Raw genomic sequence first — 17,866 nt, 5'->3', positions numbered from 1 at the left:
AAGGAGGAAGGGTGGAAGTGAGTTGGGGAAGGGGAGGGTAGGAAGTATCATTGTATTAAAACTATACATAAAATATATGCAATTTGTCCCCTTTATATAAATAAATTAAAAATTAAAAGAGATATGCTTAATAATAGCTGCTTCAAATCAATAAAAATATATTGACAATATCCCTCTCTCCTCTACCAAATGGGCAAAGGATATGAACAGGCAATTCATAGAAAAAAGAACTTAAATTTATAAAAAGAACCTTGACTTCACTCTTACAAGAAATACAAGAAATGGCATACAGACACTACTTTTATTTATCAAAGTAGTGAATGTCCAAAAGTTCAATACACACTATATTGGTCAGGACATAATAGACTTTTCCTTATATTTCTGGTAGAAGTATAATGGTAATATAGTAAATAATATGTTAAAAATCAAAATAACCCCTAAGGAGAGCAATTTGGCAATGCTTAACAAAAGTGTAAAAGCACATATCCCTGGAATCAGCAATATAGGTTTTGGAATGTACCTATTCAATATATGTATGTAACTATGAAGCTGCGCATCACAGAATTGTTTCCAACAAAATACTGGAAACCATCATATTAATAGGGGCACAGTTATTGTGGTATATTCATAAAACTAAGCACCAGTAAATGCTCTAGGTTCTTTTATGGAGAGATCTTAATTATTTTAAATGAGTAAAAGAAGTAAGATGAACAGTGTATAGAATGTGCTACTTTTGTTAACTAGCTTTACAGTGAGGAATAAAATAACATATACTTATATTTGCTTGGTTTAAATGCCATACCTCTGCAAGTATATTCCCCACTCTGTGCTGCACTTCCCTTTTAGGAGGAGAAATGAGTATCTGAGGACACAGGTATTATATGGCGATTTTCTTCACTGAATACTACATGAACTTTTATATCTTCTTATTAGTGAATCACAAATCAAACACATGATCTATTTAAAAGGCAAATTAAAACACTTATGGAGGAAACTCAGCATTAAAATAAAAAGTGAAAAAATGAATAATTTTAGTTTTCTTCAGTCTGAAATCTTAAAGTTGAGGATATATGTACCCACTGAAGAAATCGAGGATCTGAAGGTTACACAAATCGATGGAAAACATTGCTAGCGCACAGGAATCTGGGTGTATCCCTATGCCCTGGACATCATTATATTGCATAAGATGTACACAAGACTACACTAGATTCATGAATAATGAAGAGACAGAATACATACTAACGTAAATGTGTATTAGAGATCTAAAACTTAAGCATACCAAAACGTCGTTTCTTATTTGACGTCTCATAATTCGAAAAGTTCACTTTAATCCAGTTCCCAATCTACAGCATAGCTGAAGTTTATTGAAGATATGATCTGTTGTTCCTATTGTGCTCAGATTTTCTCAAATGGAACAGAAGCTGCCCATCTTTCCTGGAGAGACCTTGGTGATATTTTTAGCACAAATAGTGAATATAAAATCTTCTAACTCCAGAAATTCAAAGTCTTGAGTAGCCTCAAGGGTTTGAAAAAATCTTTTTGAAATTAATAGCTTTTCATTATTGCTTACAGTTTCTTTGCCTACAAGCATTTTCCCTTCCTTCAAAATGTATGTGTATGTACTCATGTAACTATAGACACACCACACACACACACATACAAATACACAAAGATGTGCACAAGACCACATTGGTTTCATGAATAATGAAGAAATAGAATACATATTAACTTAAATGTTCATTGGAGATTAAAAAATGTGCTGTTTTTATGCACTTGTGTGGGAACACTTGGTCTTCTTAGACCATTGTCTTGGAATTCCTCACTCGTCCTGCTTCTTTTAGGGAAACCACCACATTCACATTTTTAATAGAGTAAATAACATTTTGTTTAACACATAAAGATGAGCTATAAAACACATATGTATGTGTATATATTTATGGATATATATATATATATGTATTGCTGAAAATAATTTTTTTCTTTTAAAATGTATTTTATAGAGTGAATATTTGGTGCAGTAGTTCAGTTGATGCCTGGGATGTCACCTCCCAGGTTGGAGCGCCTGATTCAAATCCTGACTCCTTCATTTCCAATCGTTTCCTGATAATGTACACCTTGGGAGGCAGCAGGTGATAGCTCAAGTGCTTGGGTCCTTTTCAGCCATGTGGGAGATCCAGATAAGAGTTCTGGGCTCCTGGCTTCAGTCTGGTCCAGTACTGTCTGTTGCATGAATTTGGGGGCTAGCAGATGGAAGCGCTTTCTCAGTTTATTTCTCTTTCAAATAAAATGAAATGTATAAATAAAAAATTCAAAAAACATATTTGCATTTTTCCTTGAAGAGATCTCAGTTTCCATAGACTCTCGAAATAGCTGGTGCTTCAGGAAGGATTAAATGTCATGAAATAATGGGTATTATCTCTTCTTCACTCCTTTCCCTTTTTCTCTAGCTACCACTTAATCTTCGGTTGTCAAATTCCCATGGATCTAGAAGTCTCTGACAGCAGTAAGCTGGCTTGTACGCCCCCAGGCTCTCTAAGTTCCATTCTATAAGCCCCACCAGCCAGTTGTTGGCATAATCATTGAAAAAATAATTGGGTATTGGCTGGCGCTGTGGCTTAACAGGCTAATCCTCTGCCTTGCGGCGCCGGCACACCGGGTTCTAGTCCCAGTCGGGGCTCCGGATTCTGTCCCGGTTGCCCCTCTTCCAGGCCAGCTCTTTGCTATGGCCCAGGAGTGCAGTGGAGGATGGCCCAAGTGCTTGGGCCCTGCACCCGCATGGGAGACCAGAAGAAGCACCTGGCTCCTGCCTTCGGATCAGCACGATGAGCCGGCCACAGCGGCCATTGGAGGGTGAACCAACAGCAAAAAGGAAGACCTCTCTCTCTGTCTCTCTCTCTCACTATCCACTCTGCCTGTCAAAAAAAAAAAAAAAAAAAAAAAAAAAAGGGGTATCTGATTTATCAAACCTACTGAGGAGCATTTGATTGTAGGCCAAACTACAGCCTGATAGTCCCTCAAAATTGTGCTGTTTTTATGCAGTTTTGTGCAAACAATTGATCGTCTTAGTCCATTGTCCTGGAATTTCTCACTCTTCCTATTTCTTTTAGGAAAAACCACCATATTTATACTTAATAGAGTAAATAAAATTTTCTTTAACACATTAAGATGAGCTAGGAAATGTATTTGCTGATCACTTCAGGAAGAAAAGCCCCTCCTGCCACTCCACAGCCCCTTTTCTTCAGAAACTTTCCAGTGCTGAACAGCCCGTGCATGAATATAAAGCAATTATCTTACTGAGTGCTTATAAAAGGCATTCAATTGACTAGAGATGAAAAATTAATACAACGACCTTTAATTTAAAAGTAAGGAGCTTTCTGGGAAAGTTGACATAATAGTAGCTAACAGATCTTGACAGTTAATAGGTATTTTCATATAAATTATCTCATTTATTTAAGACAAGAAAGAATTTTATCATTACTCTCATTTTAAAGGATAAGGAAATGGAGGCTCAGAATGATGAAGTAACTTGACCAAGGACACACAGCAAATTCACAAATTATGAGAGACTCTGCGATCTTAATGTCACATAACATTGTAGATAGTGAGTGTCTTTATTAATATCTCTCAAATTCTGCTACTGAATTAATTAATACACAGAACAGGTTAATGAAGTGGATCTTTCTGAGAGTGTGAGAAAAAACAGCCTGGTGTTTAAGAGTCAATGTTAGTTTTTCTCGAGGAGAAAGTTAGAAGGCCCTAGTGGAAAGGTTGTCACAAAAGCACACCTGGCCCTTGATATGCACAGGTAGATGCTTTATTCCTAGTCTAGATTAGGATTTTATAAAATGACTCAAAGGAAGAATTTCTTCTAGAATTTAAAGCTAGGAAAGAGTTCCTTTCTCAACGTGACTTGCAATTTTGCCCCTGTGTTGACAGTTCTGAGGCTCAATTTTGTCTTGGTTGCCAAGAAACTCAGTGTCAAGGTATATGTTTAGCTGTAGTCATTTTCCTTATTTTTGCTTTTTTCTGGGATATTTTCTTTTTTTTTTCACTTATTTTTTTCCTCTAAAACTGGCTCTTAGTTTTAGTATTATTTTAGTTTTGTTTTACTGTAATTATATATTTTTGTTATAAGGCTATTCAAATTTATTTTGGAGATAGGCTGGGTACAAATACAGAGTCTCACTTAAGTAACATACTAAGAATATGAGCACTTTCCCTATGGAAAAAATAACAAGAGTATACCAGGTACAAATGGTTTATTTAAGTGCTTGAGGAGCTTACACAGGAGATGTTTTCATTGTAAGTACACAGGGTAATAAAATCCCATTTTCTTTCTTTTAATCTTATAATAAAGGCTCACATCATTATCTGAACTGTCTCATATATTGCAATCAGTAGGCATTAAAGTATTTGCTATTATACAGTATGCTTTTGTTAAAAATAAGCCTTGTTATCATACTTACATTTTATGATTATGTATATTTGGTTTGATATAAAGAGATGATGTTAGAACTATCTATGGAAATTCTTGATTGACATAATTGTATCAGAAATTGCTCTAAGAGTTGATATGTATATTGTCCAGGGTACATAGTTTATATATATGAAGGGGTCCTCAAAAAGTTCATGGAAAATGCATACTGTGAAAAAATTATTCATGGATTGCAAAATTTTTTGGACCAAAATAAACTTACATTTTATTTTTTAAATGTGTGCTTTAAAAAAGTTTTATTTATTATTTTGAGAGAGAGATTGAGATATCTAAAGTAGCACTGGGCCAGGCTGAAGTCAGAAGCTTGGCACTTCATATGACTCTCCCGTATGGGTGGCAGGGACCAAAGTACTTCAGCCTTTTCTTGGTGGCTCCCAGGATGCACAGCTGGATCAGAAGAGGAGAAGCCAGGGCTTGAATCAGGCATTCCATTACAGGACACAAGCATCCCAAGTAGGAGCTTAACCACTGTGCCAAGCACTTGTCCCTACACCTATCTTTTTAAACAAGTCTTTATTTATGAGAGAGAGAGAGAGAGAGAGAGAGACAGAGAGAGAGAGAGAGAAACAGTCAGACAATTACACAGAGAGGAAGATCTTCCATCTGCTGGTTCACTCTCCAAATGTCCTCAATAGCTGGAGCCTAGAATTTCGTCTTGGTCTCCCATGTGGATGGCAGGGGTCAAAGTATTTCAGCCATCATCTGCTTCCTTCCCAGGTGCATCAGCAGGAAGGTGGGTTGGGAGCAGCACCTCTGGAACTTGAATAAGCACTCCCATATGGGAGGCTGGTTTTGCAAGCAGCAGCTTAACCCAGTGTACCACACCTGACGCTTACAATTATCTTAATTATACTTTCTATGAACTTTTTGAAGCCCTTTTGTATTTTGTCATAACTACAATTCTGTTGACTGCAGAATATAATCACATGTTATACACACACATGCAAGCCCAGAAAAGCATATGTTCATTTTTTTAAGAATGATGGCAATAGCAGAGAAAAAATCAGTTAATTGTATTTGAGAGACAATCCTGGGGAAGTGCTGTGTGGTGAGATGATTAATACTAAAAAGGAAGAGAGAACTGGCTTTGAAATTAAAAGGTGAGTCACAGAAGGTCTAAGAACTTTTTAGTATTCTCATATTTAAAAAACAAAACTATACTTGGACAAGCTGAGACATAAAAATCTATTTCAGTAGGAAGAACGCCCCTTCCTCATGATTTGCAAGCATCTCAAAAACAGAAAAAGGCTGCTCTTGCTTGGGTAGGATTAGGCAAGACTAGCAACCATTTTGAGAAGAAACTCAGAGAAGGAGGGGGCTGAGCAGATAACATGGTTAAGGTAATATTGGAAATGCATCTTTCTATGAGCAGCTGATTTGAAGTTAACTGTTAAGGGGGAGATGTTTTCCATTTTAGTGCTTGCTCAGATTTAGGGGCAAGCCAGGGTTCAGGAGCCTATGGGGAGGAAAGGTGTAAAGATGCCTGAGTAAAGTTTGGTCAAGCCAAGTTGGTGGGTAAGAAATGGTCTATTCTGAGGATTTGGTCAGTACAGTTTCTACAATGTAAAGAAAAGTATACACCATTGAAATGCTAACTACTTTTTTATTGTTATTGTACTTCTTATGAAAAGCCTAGTGGAGTCAAGAAGCAGGCCGAGTATAGTATTAGGAACTCCACAGTCTATTCCCTTTTGCATCTCCGACGTGCCCAAGATTGAAGCTAGTCAAATAAATCAGCAGAAGACTTATAAAGAGGGCTGAAATGCTTAGGGAAAAGTCATTTTTGCATATTAATACAAAGAGCTTATCTATCCTACAGACATTTATCAATCAGCTTACATATTTATTAAATTAATATGTTACAAAAAGCATTGCAAAATATTGATCTGGCAACATTCCTAGAAGAACCCTGTTGAAATACACATTCTCGAGATTTATTGGTCATTTGTCTTCAAGAAATTAAGAAATGGAAAGCTTTTAAAGAAGGACATTATGCCAAAGAACAACCTATAAAACAAAAGATCAAAGTATGAGTAAGAGTTATAGTGCTGGAAAAGACCTAGTCCTATCCTATTTTCGAATGAGGACATTGAGGCTCATTGCTAGATATTGATTTCCTAATCACACAGCATGGTAGTGCAGAGGTAGGTGTAGGAAGCAGATCTCAGAAACCTCATCCTCTTTGAGGGTGAACTCCATAAGTTCATTTTGTTTCATAGGACCTTTACTTCGTACATTATAAAAAGATGGTAAGGTATGAACCAATGCTAAATAAGAACTAGTAGTAAAGAAATATATGCAACATGATTTCATATCTTTAAAATACAAAAATCTATCCATCCATCCATCCATCCATCCAATCCATCCAATTATGATCTACCTACGCATGTGACTGTAAGATACTGGAGAAGAGTGAAAGCATATTTATCACACTAGCACTGCATATTCACAGTAAGGGGATAAGAAAAAAAATATGCAGCTAAAGAGAATTTGGAAAAAAATTGTGTGAAAATTACGTTCACAAAGTCCTATCCATAAACATAAAAATTGTATACACACATAGGGCTAGAAGGACCCTAGGATAGGTACATTGACAAGGACATTAACAGAAGAAAATATCACTTTGTTTAGGGTTGGGCTTTGGATACTTTAAAAATTTGTGTGTCCTAAAAGTTTTTGCAGTAACAAAAACAAATAAAGACAAATCAAACTGATCTTTCATCTGAATCCACTGAAACAACACTGTCTTCACTCAAAACTGGTAATATCATGTATTCATTAACAGTCTTCACTTAGCAAACCTTTGTTTAATTATCAGAATTGATAGCTTTAAATCTTTTTTCACTCTAAATATTTATATGCTGGGATCAAAGTTGTGGCATAGCTGGTAAAGCTATTGCCTGTGACACCAGTATCCCATGTGGGTGCTGGTTCATGTCCCAGCTGCTCCACTTCCAATCCAGGTCTCTACTAATGTCTAGGAAAAGCAGCAGAGGATGGCACAAGTGTTTGGGACACCAGGATTAAGCTCTTGGCTCCTAGTTTTGGCCTGGCTCAGTCCTGGCCATTGTAGCCATCTGGAAAATGAACTAGCAAATGGAAGATACCGCCCCAGCCACCCTCTCTGTAACTATAACTCTGACTTTCAAATAAACAAATAAATCTTTTTTTTTTTTTTTTTTGGACAGGCAGAGTGGACAGTGAGAGAGAGAGACAGAGAGAAAGGTCTTCCTTTTGCCGTTGGTTCACTCTCCAATGGCCGCCGTGGCTGGCGCGCTGCTGCTGGCACACCGCGCTGATCTGAAGGCAGGAGCCAGGTGCTTCTCCTGGTCTCCCGTGTGGGTGTAGGACCCAAGGACTTGGACCACAGCAGAGAGCTGGACAGGAAGAGGAGCAACTGGGACAGAATCTGCCACCTCGACCGGGACTAGAACCCTGGTTGCTGGTGCCGCAGGCGGAGGATTAGCCTAGTGAGTCACGGTGCCGGCCAACAAATAAATCTTTAAAAATATATTTATATGTGTATGTATCTCTATACAAATTGTCATTATATTTATTTACTAAATTGGGCACATACTTTTTGTTAAATGATTTACTTAATGAAAATAAAAGTATATTTATTTACTATGTTGGGCATATACTTTGTATTAAATGATTACAAAATGACAATAAATAAAAGTAGTACCATAAAAAATTTTGGAAACTTAGAAAAAACAGAGCAAAAATAAAAATTTGGTAATCTTCTCCAGAGATATCCACTGTTAATTGCATATGGCCTTCACATTTTTTGTATACATGTTTACTCTATTTATTTCAATTAATAATATATTATGGCTATATTCCCATGGCAATAAAGACTAAATATAGATATAATGTCATTTTAATTAGTTGTTTCACATTTTACAGCATAGAATTAATATAATTTATTTACAAATTTCCTGCTAATGGTCACTTGGTTTGAATTTTAAAATACTTTTTTTTAAGACTTATTTATTTGAAAGGCAGAGTTACAGAGAGGCAGAGGCAGAGTAATAGAGTGATCTTCCAGCCGCTGCTTCACTCCCCTGATGGCTGCAATGCCTGGAGCTGGCTCAATCTGAAGCCAGGAGACAGGAGTTTCTTCTGGGTCTCTCATGTGGGTGCAGGGGCCCAAGAACCTGGGCCATCCTCCACTGCTTTCCCAGGCCATCGCAGAGAGCTGGATCAGAAGTGGAGCAGCCAGGATTTGAACCGGTGCCCATATAGGATGCTGGCACTGCAGGTGGTGGCCTTACCCGCTATGCCACAACACTAACTCCTTAAAATACTTTAAAAATAACCATAAATAATGCTGAAATAAATATAATATACATATTACTGGGTTTTTTTTTTGCTCTTGCTTCCTTAAACTATATTCCTATAAATGACACAGGTAGGTGTCATTTTTTTCAATTCACAAAATACTTAATTTCCTAATTCCCTAGACATTTATAATTGAGTATTAAAATACTATTATTACATGATTTGTTATCAGAATGGTAGACCATGGATACAGTTTTCCCATGGGTAAGGAACTCATGTTTATCACTTAATTCTTCATTATATTTTGTTAAACAAATTTATATCTAAAAGCAATTATTATGACTCATGGATTATGAAAGCCTATTATCTATCTTTCAAATTTCTCCTAATTACTTATACTTCCTCTTTTTCTTGCCATTTTGAGGTCATCAGTGATGAATTTTTTTTAAAATGCACCAACATTTATATGGAAGTTATTCAATTGTTATTTTTAAAGCATCTACAAAGGAGATTTTAGCACTATTGTTACTTTATCTATCAAATAGGTACCGATATCCTCAGGATATTATATATAGAATGGACCATTATTCATCCACTGGAAAATTTTGTGCCAGCCTTGTGTTATAGTGGGTAAAGCTACCACCTGTGATGCTGGCATCCAATATGGGTGCCAGTTCATGTCACAGTTGCTCCATTTCTGATCCAGCTCCCTGCTAATGGCCTGGGAAAAGCAGCAGAGGATGGCCTAAGTGTTTGGGCTCCAGCCATCCAGGTGGAAGACCTGGATGGAGCTTCTCCTGTCTGTTGGCTTTGACCTGGCTCAACCCTCACCATTGTGGCCATCTGGGAAATGAACCAGAGATTGGAAGATTGATCGGTCTCTCTCTTTCTCTATCTGTGTGTGTGTGTATTTACTCTTTCAAACAAATAAATAAATCTTATTTTTTTAAGAGAATAATGAGTGGAAGAAAAAGGTAAGTCAAAGAAAGGAGCTGTTGTCTATGAAGAGCTACTATGTACCAGGAATGTAGCTAACTGCTTTTGCATTCATTAGAATTTACTCCAAAATATTGGAGGAAGAAGATATTATTTGTTATAGCTGTTTTCCATTATGAAGTGAAGTTCAGAGTAAAGACATGTTTTGCCCAGAGTCACATTTCTAGTAATTCTTGGGTATTCAAACCAGCAACAGAATAGATTGTCTCTTAAGCAGTGAGTTCATATGTTTGGTCATTTATCAGAGATATCATGGAAAGTATTCCCAAACCACTGATGACTATACTTGCTCTTATCGCCAGGATTTTTCCAGAGGGTTAATAATGTGTTGAATTGACATAAAGTGCACCTTTTTGAACTACTGATATGACCAAATATGGGACTATAGAATAATATTCAACTATTGTATACTTAAGGGAAACCTAAATTCACAATTAAAAATACCTGTAATTTCAAAAATCAGAGAGAATCTTAGCTAGATTCTTTCTTTTTTAAAAAAATATTTATTTTTATTTATTTGAAAGACAGAGTTGCAGAGAGGTAGAGAGAGAGAAGTCTTCCATCCATTGATTCACTCCCGAAATGGCTGCAACAGCCTGAGCTGAGCCGATCTGAAGCCAGGAGCCAGGAGCTTCCTCGGGGTCTCCCAAGTGGGTTCAGAGGCCCAAGGACTTGGGCCATCTTCTACTGCTTTCCCAGGCCACAGCAGAGCACTGGATCAGAAGAGGAGCAGCCGGGACTAGAACCGGCGCCCATATGTGATGCCAGCGCTTCAGGCCAGGGATTTAACCCACTGTACCATAGTGCCGGCCCCTTAGCTAGATTCTAACAATGCAAATCCATACTATATAAATTATTTTGGTTTTAAGTGACTTTTTGAAATATATAGTGCCAAATACATTTTATAGTATATTGTGCTAGAAACACATTTATTTGTTTGATTAAGCAAAGCATCTTGGTAAAAATTATTTACCTCATACTAGGCTAACATTCACTATACTATTATCAAGAAAATCATTTTATTTAATCTAACTGAAAAAAAAATCACGTAGTAAAGTGTTACTTAAGATAATAATAAAACAAATCCTTTCTTGATTTAGAAGAAACAGGATGCTTGTGTGCTAATGTATCCTACTTCTACCTTCCCAAGTTGGTTCTATCCAAGTAGTACTATAAAAAGAAAAAAAATCAAAAACAAAATATGCCTATTGCAAAGCATTTCATAGAGAAGTTTTTATGTGCAGTCTAACAGTTCATGGAAAAAATAATATTACTGGAGGCCAGGAAAATTCTTCATTTGAAAATAAGTGAAGCCTGGGCCATCATTAGAGTCTGTGCATTTACCTTTGGGAGGTAAGGAGAGATTCAGAGCTGGGACTCATTTACATATATGACCATATGGCTTGTGATTTGGGAAGGCTTCTGGATTTCAGCAAAAGCCTTCCATGGTGATAGTTAGGCTTTGATAAAAGGAGGTGGTTGATTCTACACTAAACATCCTCAGGTGGTTTCCCTTTGTGCATATCAGTATGATCCGACCTTAGACCTTAAAGGAGCAATGGGATAGCTCCTGTTGTTCTAGGAAAGCAGCAGGTTTTCCTGAAAGAAGAATGGACTTCAAGAAGAGAAAAACTTGTGTTTGGCACAATTGACTTGGACAGGTTACTTTTTTGAGCCTTTGTTTGTAAAATGGGTATAGTATTTCATGGAATTATTTGGAGAACTGAATGCAAATATGTTCACATTAGTGAATACTACCACATCCGATGCACAGCAAAAATGGAATGCAATTTAGTTCCCTTCTTTTTTTTCATTTCTGTAATAGGGCAATTATAATACATTTTCAGCAGGAGGACAGTGCTCGCTGAAATGATCACAAAGCACCTGAGCTGTGAGAGCAAACAGTAAGTCTTGGAAGCAACCAAGACATCAGGGAGGAGTTTTCTGGGCTGTGGAGATGTTTGTCAGAAAGACACCTTTTCTGGGGAAAGAACAGAGTGAATGCTCCCTACTCCTATAGACCAGGGGAAAGGTAGAGCTTAGACCAGAAAAGAAACTGTTTAGTCTGCCTTAGTGAGTTCCTAAATTCCTGAAAATTCTCCTCGGGGTTTTCTACAGCTCTGAGGCACCCTGAACCAAAAGCTGGCCCTCAGACTTACTAGAAGCAAAGCAAGAGCTTAGATTAGGGAGGCTATGTAATTCATGTTAGCCATTGCTTCAAAGCTGTTTATATTTTAGCCAATGACTTAATACTTATACTTTATTTATCTCATATAGACAATGGCCTCCATGATACAAGTCTTTATAAATTCATTTTAATAGTTTTGACTTATCATTAAAATGTAGCTCAAATTCATATACTGACAAAAGTAGATTTTTAAAAGATAATACTCTAGAATGTTTCTCTTTGGCTATAATTTAATCTTACATATATGAATGAAATTGTAGCCTTAAAAATATATTATGCTTATGAACTTGGATCAATCTAATATAATCTATATACTCACGTATTTAGTCTGACAAGAGATTATTAAAACCAGTGTAGAAATAGGAAAATGTTTATAAGATTATCTGCTACCTTGTATTATAATGTCTGGGCACTTGATCACTCTGCATATTTGCTGTAGTGTAATGACAAGCACATCCTAGGGAGCCAATTATTGCCTCCACTCTACTTAAGTGGTCTTCAATCCCATCAAGAAGATCATCAGTATTATTCTCAGAAAGTGTGAGAATTAGAATGAGTTCCCATGAATATGGTAAATTACCTAAATTGAAAGAGCTTCCTTGTGACACAATGAGAATGGTTAAGAAATAAAGCTTTAAGAAACTTTTCACATGAAAGCAACTTAAAATATAAGTAGTTATAACTTAAGTACAATTGTCACTGGTCAAAAAGACAAGCAAGATTTCCCAAGTACCTTCCTGTGTGGCACACTCTCTAATTAGAAGCATAAATCACAGATACTTGGGGAAGATGAAAAGAGAATTTATACTTACTAATAGCCTCCTATGTTCCAAGCTATGGTAGTGCAGTGTATAATTTGATCTTGTAGCAATCTTATGAGGTGGTTATTAAAAAGAAGTTGAATTTATAGATGCCGAAGTTGGCATCAGAGAGGTCACGTAGCCAGTGAATTGCCATTCTGGAATTTGAAACTAGGTCCACCTAACTTCAAGAGCTGTGCTCTGAAAGAATTCTACACATGTAAGCCTGGGAATGCACAATGGTGTGGAATTAACTATCAAATCAAATTTCCACCACCATCAAGGAATAGGGTGCTCTACATAACATGAGGCATTCAATATAATTGAATCCTACTGCCAATACTGATTTGTTTGGCACTTGAATCTTACTTCAGGCATGAAAACAGAAACATCATTTGTGAAAACCATGTGTTAATACATTCTGAATGAGAACCTAAGGGATTGATCTAAAATAAATTCAGTATATTTTATGTACTTTTTATTTTTTATATTAGTCCAGGAAATTTGAATAAGTTACTGGATAAGTTTCAAACTGCTATATAATTTGCTGAGGAAATTAAAGAACAAAAAACAAAAAAATGAACATGACACTTGAAATGTGTAGGTGAGGGTAGGGAAGACAGAAATGCTGTAACCAAGCAAGCAGAAGCATGGAACATTTTATGCGGATTCTGATGCTACAGATTGCTATGATTTTATTCTCCAATAATCTTGTGAGGTTTTATGTAACAAATATCATAAATGCCCATAACACTACATAGCTTTGTTAAAGACAGGTGTCTCGGTTTGTTTTTGTTGCTGTAATAAAATACCTGAGACTAGGCAATTTATATAAGATAGAAGTTTGTTTGGCTCATAGTTCTGGAGGCTGGGATGTGCAACAGCATGGAACTGGCATCTGGTAAGGGCCTTCTTGTTACGTCACCACAAGGCAGAGGGCATCCCCCAGCCAGATAGGGCAAGCACTGTAGCTTAGATCTCTCTTGTTCTTATAGAAGCCACTGATGCCACCACACGAGTCCCACCTTCACAACCTCATCCAATCTGAATTACTCCTAAAGCACCCCCCCCCAAATATCATCAACACATGAATTTGGGGATTAAATTTCCAAAATATGAATTTTGGAAGACAAACATTGTTGGCATGGGACCAGGTATACTACTTGACTCAATGTTACTCAAAAGCAAAATTCTGGAGATTGACGTCACATATCACATACTATGCAAAGTAATATTTATTCTCATTCACTCTAAATTTACTGCCCATTAACTTCTTTGTATTTCTCTTCTCCATTGCCAAGCAAAGCTAGGGTACTCACCTTTCATAAAAATAATTTAGGCCATTGACATCGATGCATATTCGATTTTGCTCTTTCTTTTGTCAGGTTACACTGGGGTTTGATGCTCTCTTTTTTTTTTTTAACTTTTATTTAATGAATATAAATTTCCAAAGTACAGCTTATGGATTACAATGGCTTCCTCCTCCCATAACTTCCCTCCCACCTGGAACCCTCCCCTCTCCCACTCCCTCTCCCCTTCCATTCACATCAAGATTCATTTTCAATTATCTTTATATTCAGAAGATCAATTTAGTATATATTAAGTAAAGATTTCAACAGTTTGCACCCACATAGAAACACAAAGTGAAACATACTGTTTGAGTACTAGTTATAGCATTAAATCACAATGTACAGCACATTAAGGACAGAGATCCCACATGAGGAGCATGTGCACAGTGACTCCTGTTGTTGACCCAACAAATTGACACTCTAGTTTATGGCGCCAGTAACCACCCTAGGCTGTCGTCATGAGTTGCCAAGGCTATGGAAGCCTTCCAAGTTCGCCGACTCTGATCATATTTAGACAAGGTCATAAAAGACAGGGTGAGGATAGTAACCAATGATCCTAAGAGTGGCATGAACCAGGTCTGAACAATTATACAGATGCTCTCTTTTGAGGAACTGCTCTTTTCTGGCACCAGCTGACTGGCAGGTGTGTTATGTAACCTGCATTCTAGTTGACACACTGCAACAATCCCAGGGAATATAGCAAATTTGACATCCGAACTTTGAGAAGAGCTGACATCATAAAGTTCTTAATGAAAGGGTATAAATGTTCTTTGCCCATAATGTTGGGCAGTCTCCCTCATGGTAGGACAAGGTGAGAGCTAAAACTTGATATACATCTACATGTATCAGATTCTCTATGCCATTGCACATGTCTCTACAATGCTCTTATATATGTATTCCCAATTCTTTCCAGGAACCAACTGAGGATGTTGCGAAGATCAAGTAGCTAATAAAGAGTAGAGCTAGGATTTGATCCATGTGTCTGCTTTTTCATTTCAAGATGTGATTTCCCAAACACACTCAGAATCTAAAATATCTTCATGGGGTTATTTATCATCCTACTAGTTAAAGCTAATCCTTAGAGGGAAAAATCTGCAGCTCAGTAAAACTATAATTTACAACTGGTCGGAGGGCCAACTGGAATGTGACATGTTATAGTCAATCACTTAGTACATAATTAGTGTGTAATTAAGAGGTAAAAACTAAGGCACATACAGAACAGCCTTTGTTAATGGTGATGATTCTTTGGGGACTGAGTTTCCACTTTCATTTTCATTACCATAGTAGAGAAACAATAAATAGTGGAATAGGAAAGGTGGAAAGAGAAAGAACAAAGGGAAAGTAATCTGTGCATTTGTTTACCACTCAAATGCTCTTCAAAGGCAGCTTTGCTTGAGTGGCATTTTTAACATTTACCTTTTTTTAAAGAACCATGTTGATGTTAATTTTATGATTCTCTGGCACTATGTATTTTTAGAATTTTAGAGCATTAGAATAATATTTGATGTTACCTAGGTCTAAGTGTGGAATTTAAGAGCATAAATTGTGCTTCTGGAAGAGAAGCACTCTGCCATGTCAGCTTGGACATTCTCAGTACCAAGGAACTTAACAGTTCCTGGCCACCCCCTCCATCCCCACGTTGCACAATTGATAGAAAAATAAATTTTTAACTGCCCATCAATCACAAGCCTGCATACCCAGAGCCTTCCTATAAGCATGTCAGAAACTATGTGATAGCATTTGTTCCTAGGCTGTTGTTTTGGGTCCTGGAAAAGTCCTCAGTGTTTATTAGCATTTATGTGTGAGATCACTGGATCTACGTACTATCATAGAGCTACAGTCATACCTGTACCTCTAAACATATTTACACAATTTTGAGATTTCTTTAATAATGTTTGAGCTTTAGGATCTAAAACAACTCTGAATTTCAGAGAAAAAAAAAATTTTTGCCCTTCTAAATCATTTACTTAGCTTGGGACTCAACAAAGATTTTTGTCCCAGCACAGGAGAAATCAGACATGTGCTCCTACAAGGGTCTTATTCAGACCTGTAAATTTTTTTCAGTAATTTCAACCACAGATTGCAATGTTAGCTCTCAGCCACCCAGGCCCAGTCCTGCACAAATGGATCATTCTAGAACTTTCCTATACTTAGAGTGATGTGAAATGCTCATTTAAAAAGCAGATTTGTCAGGCTCCAACCCTGATTCAGTGATTGATATAGTGGCATACAGCTCAGGAGTCTTTTTTTTTTTTTTTTTTTTTTTTTTGACCAGCGCTAAAAGTGATTCTGATGCAGGTGGTCTTCAGTCCACATTTTGAGAGAAATGCCTAATATCAGCTATTGCAATAATGTAGTTAGTTCTTTTGCTTTTAGAAAATGTCAAAGATGGTGAAATTTGTTGCTCTTTCATAATTTTTCAACTAAGCCAAGGAGGAATGTCAAAACAAATCACTAGGCTTTTTTTGTTTGTTTGTTTTGTTTTATGTATGTGTGTGTTTGCAATGAAATCCAAACTGCTCCTGTTTTAGGTTGAAATGGTCATTATGCTGTCAGCCCAGCTGTGGGGGCTCCAGACTCATATGGTGTCAGGTCTAAAGTAATACAAATGACCCTGTGTCCACAGTAAGTCTCCAAGAGGAAGAAATGCATAGATTTGAAACTGATATTGGAAGTGCCTCGCCAAGTAAGAATAGGATGGGGAAGAATATGGTAGGAAAAGGAGGAAAGGGGGAGGGCAGGGCTATAGCTGGGAAGGCTGGTATTCCCATTCCCAATTCAGCTGACCATCTCACTCCTGTCTTTCCAGACTTGTGACCAGGCTGCCATGTCATGCTCTGCTTTCACCTCTGAATGACCACCAGGCTTGCCTGTAGAGTTCCAAGCACTGTCAGAACTCTCAATATTCAGGCAACAATCTGGAAGTGCACATTGCAAAAGAGCATCTCATTTACTCAGCTATGACTCTGAAAAGATGGTCATTGTCCCTGGTTCTGCTAGTTGGCTTGGGGAGTGCTTCTGTAACCCCTTGTGGGAGTCAGGTAAGGTGAGAGAACCCAAGCTGTGCCAGTGGGGGCTGGATTCTTCTTATTTAAATTTTGATATTTTCCTTTATCATGTATTTTTTTGGCATTCATTTTGAATTTTAAAAATATCACATTAAAATATTATGTATCTTGATAGCTGTGGTTTTGGTACCCTCTTAAATTCTGCTCACTAGGGAAGTTCCCCACTGACTTCATTTCAATCCACTGTAGGTTCTGGGGAGAAGTCAAATGACTATAAAGATCTATAGCTGTTTTTCCTGTGATACATTTAGATTTCTCCCTCCCAGAACTTAATTCCTCTAATAAAACATCAAGTATCACTTCTGCCTTAAACATGAACTCAGTGCTTAGAAATGACCTTTAATTCCTAATGCTATAGATCTACTTAATTGCCAGTGGCATTACTTCTTAGTGGCAGAGTAGAAATGAAACTCAAATATTTTGACTCTTTTAGGAATACTAATTTCTTTAGTATGAATATAGTTGTTATTTTGAGGCTTAGTCATCTGACATTTGACATTACCCATCAGTATTAGGCAAAAAGTCTTCAAAGAAGATTTCAAATGGCTTTCCATTCTGAACTTTAACTGTAGGGAAACCAACAATACTTGGGAAGGGAAACATATTAAATAGTGATTATATGATCAGCTATTTGGAAGATGCACTGTTAGGTACTATGAGGTACATAAGAATGAGTAATGCACAGTTTT

At 37.0% G+C, this 17,866-nt stretch overlaps 1 protein-coding gene across 6 annotated transcripts in view; it reads right to left on the bottom strand.

The window, feature by feature from the left end:
• The window catches only part of ANKS1B (ankyrin repeat and sterile alpha motif domain containing 1B), a 1,247,671-nt gene that overhangs the window by 495,894 nt on the left and 733,911 nt on the right, over nucleotides 1-17,866 (bottom strand). The window lies entirely within an intron of this gene.

The sequence above is a fragment of the Lepus europaeus genome, chromosome 10 (assembly GCF_033115175.1).
Source record: "Lepus europaeus isolate LE1 chromosome 10, mLepTim1.pri, whole genome shotgun sequence".
In the NCBI taxonomy this organism is placed as follows: domain Eukaryota; kingdom Metazoa; phylum Chordata; class Mammalia; order Lagomorpha; family Leporidae; genus Lepus; species Lepus europaeus.
Note: the sequence above shows the minus strand (reverse complement) of the source record. Positions and strands in the feature narration are given on the sequence as shown.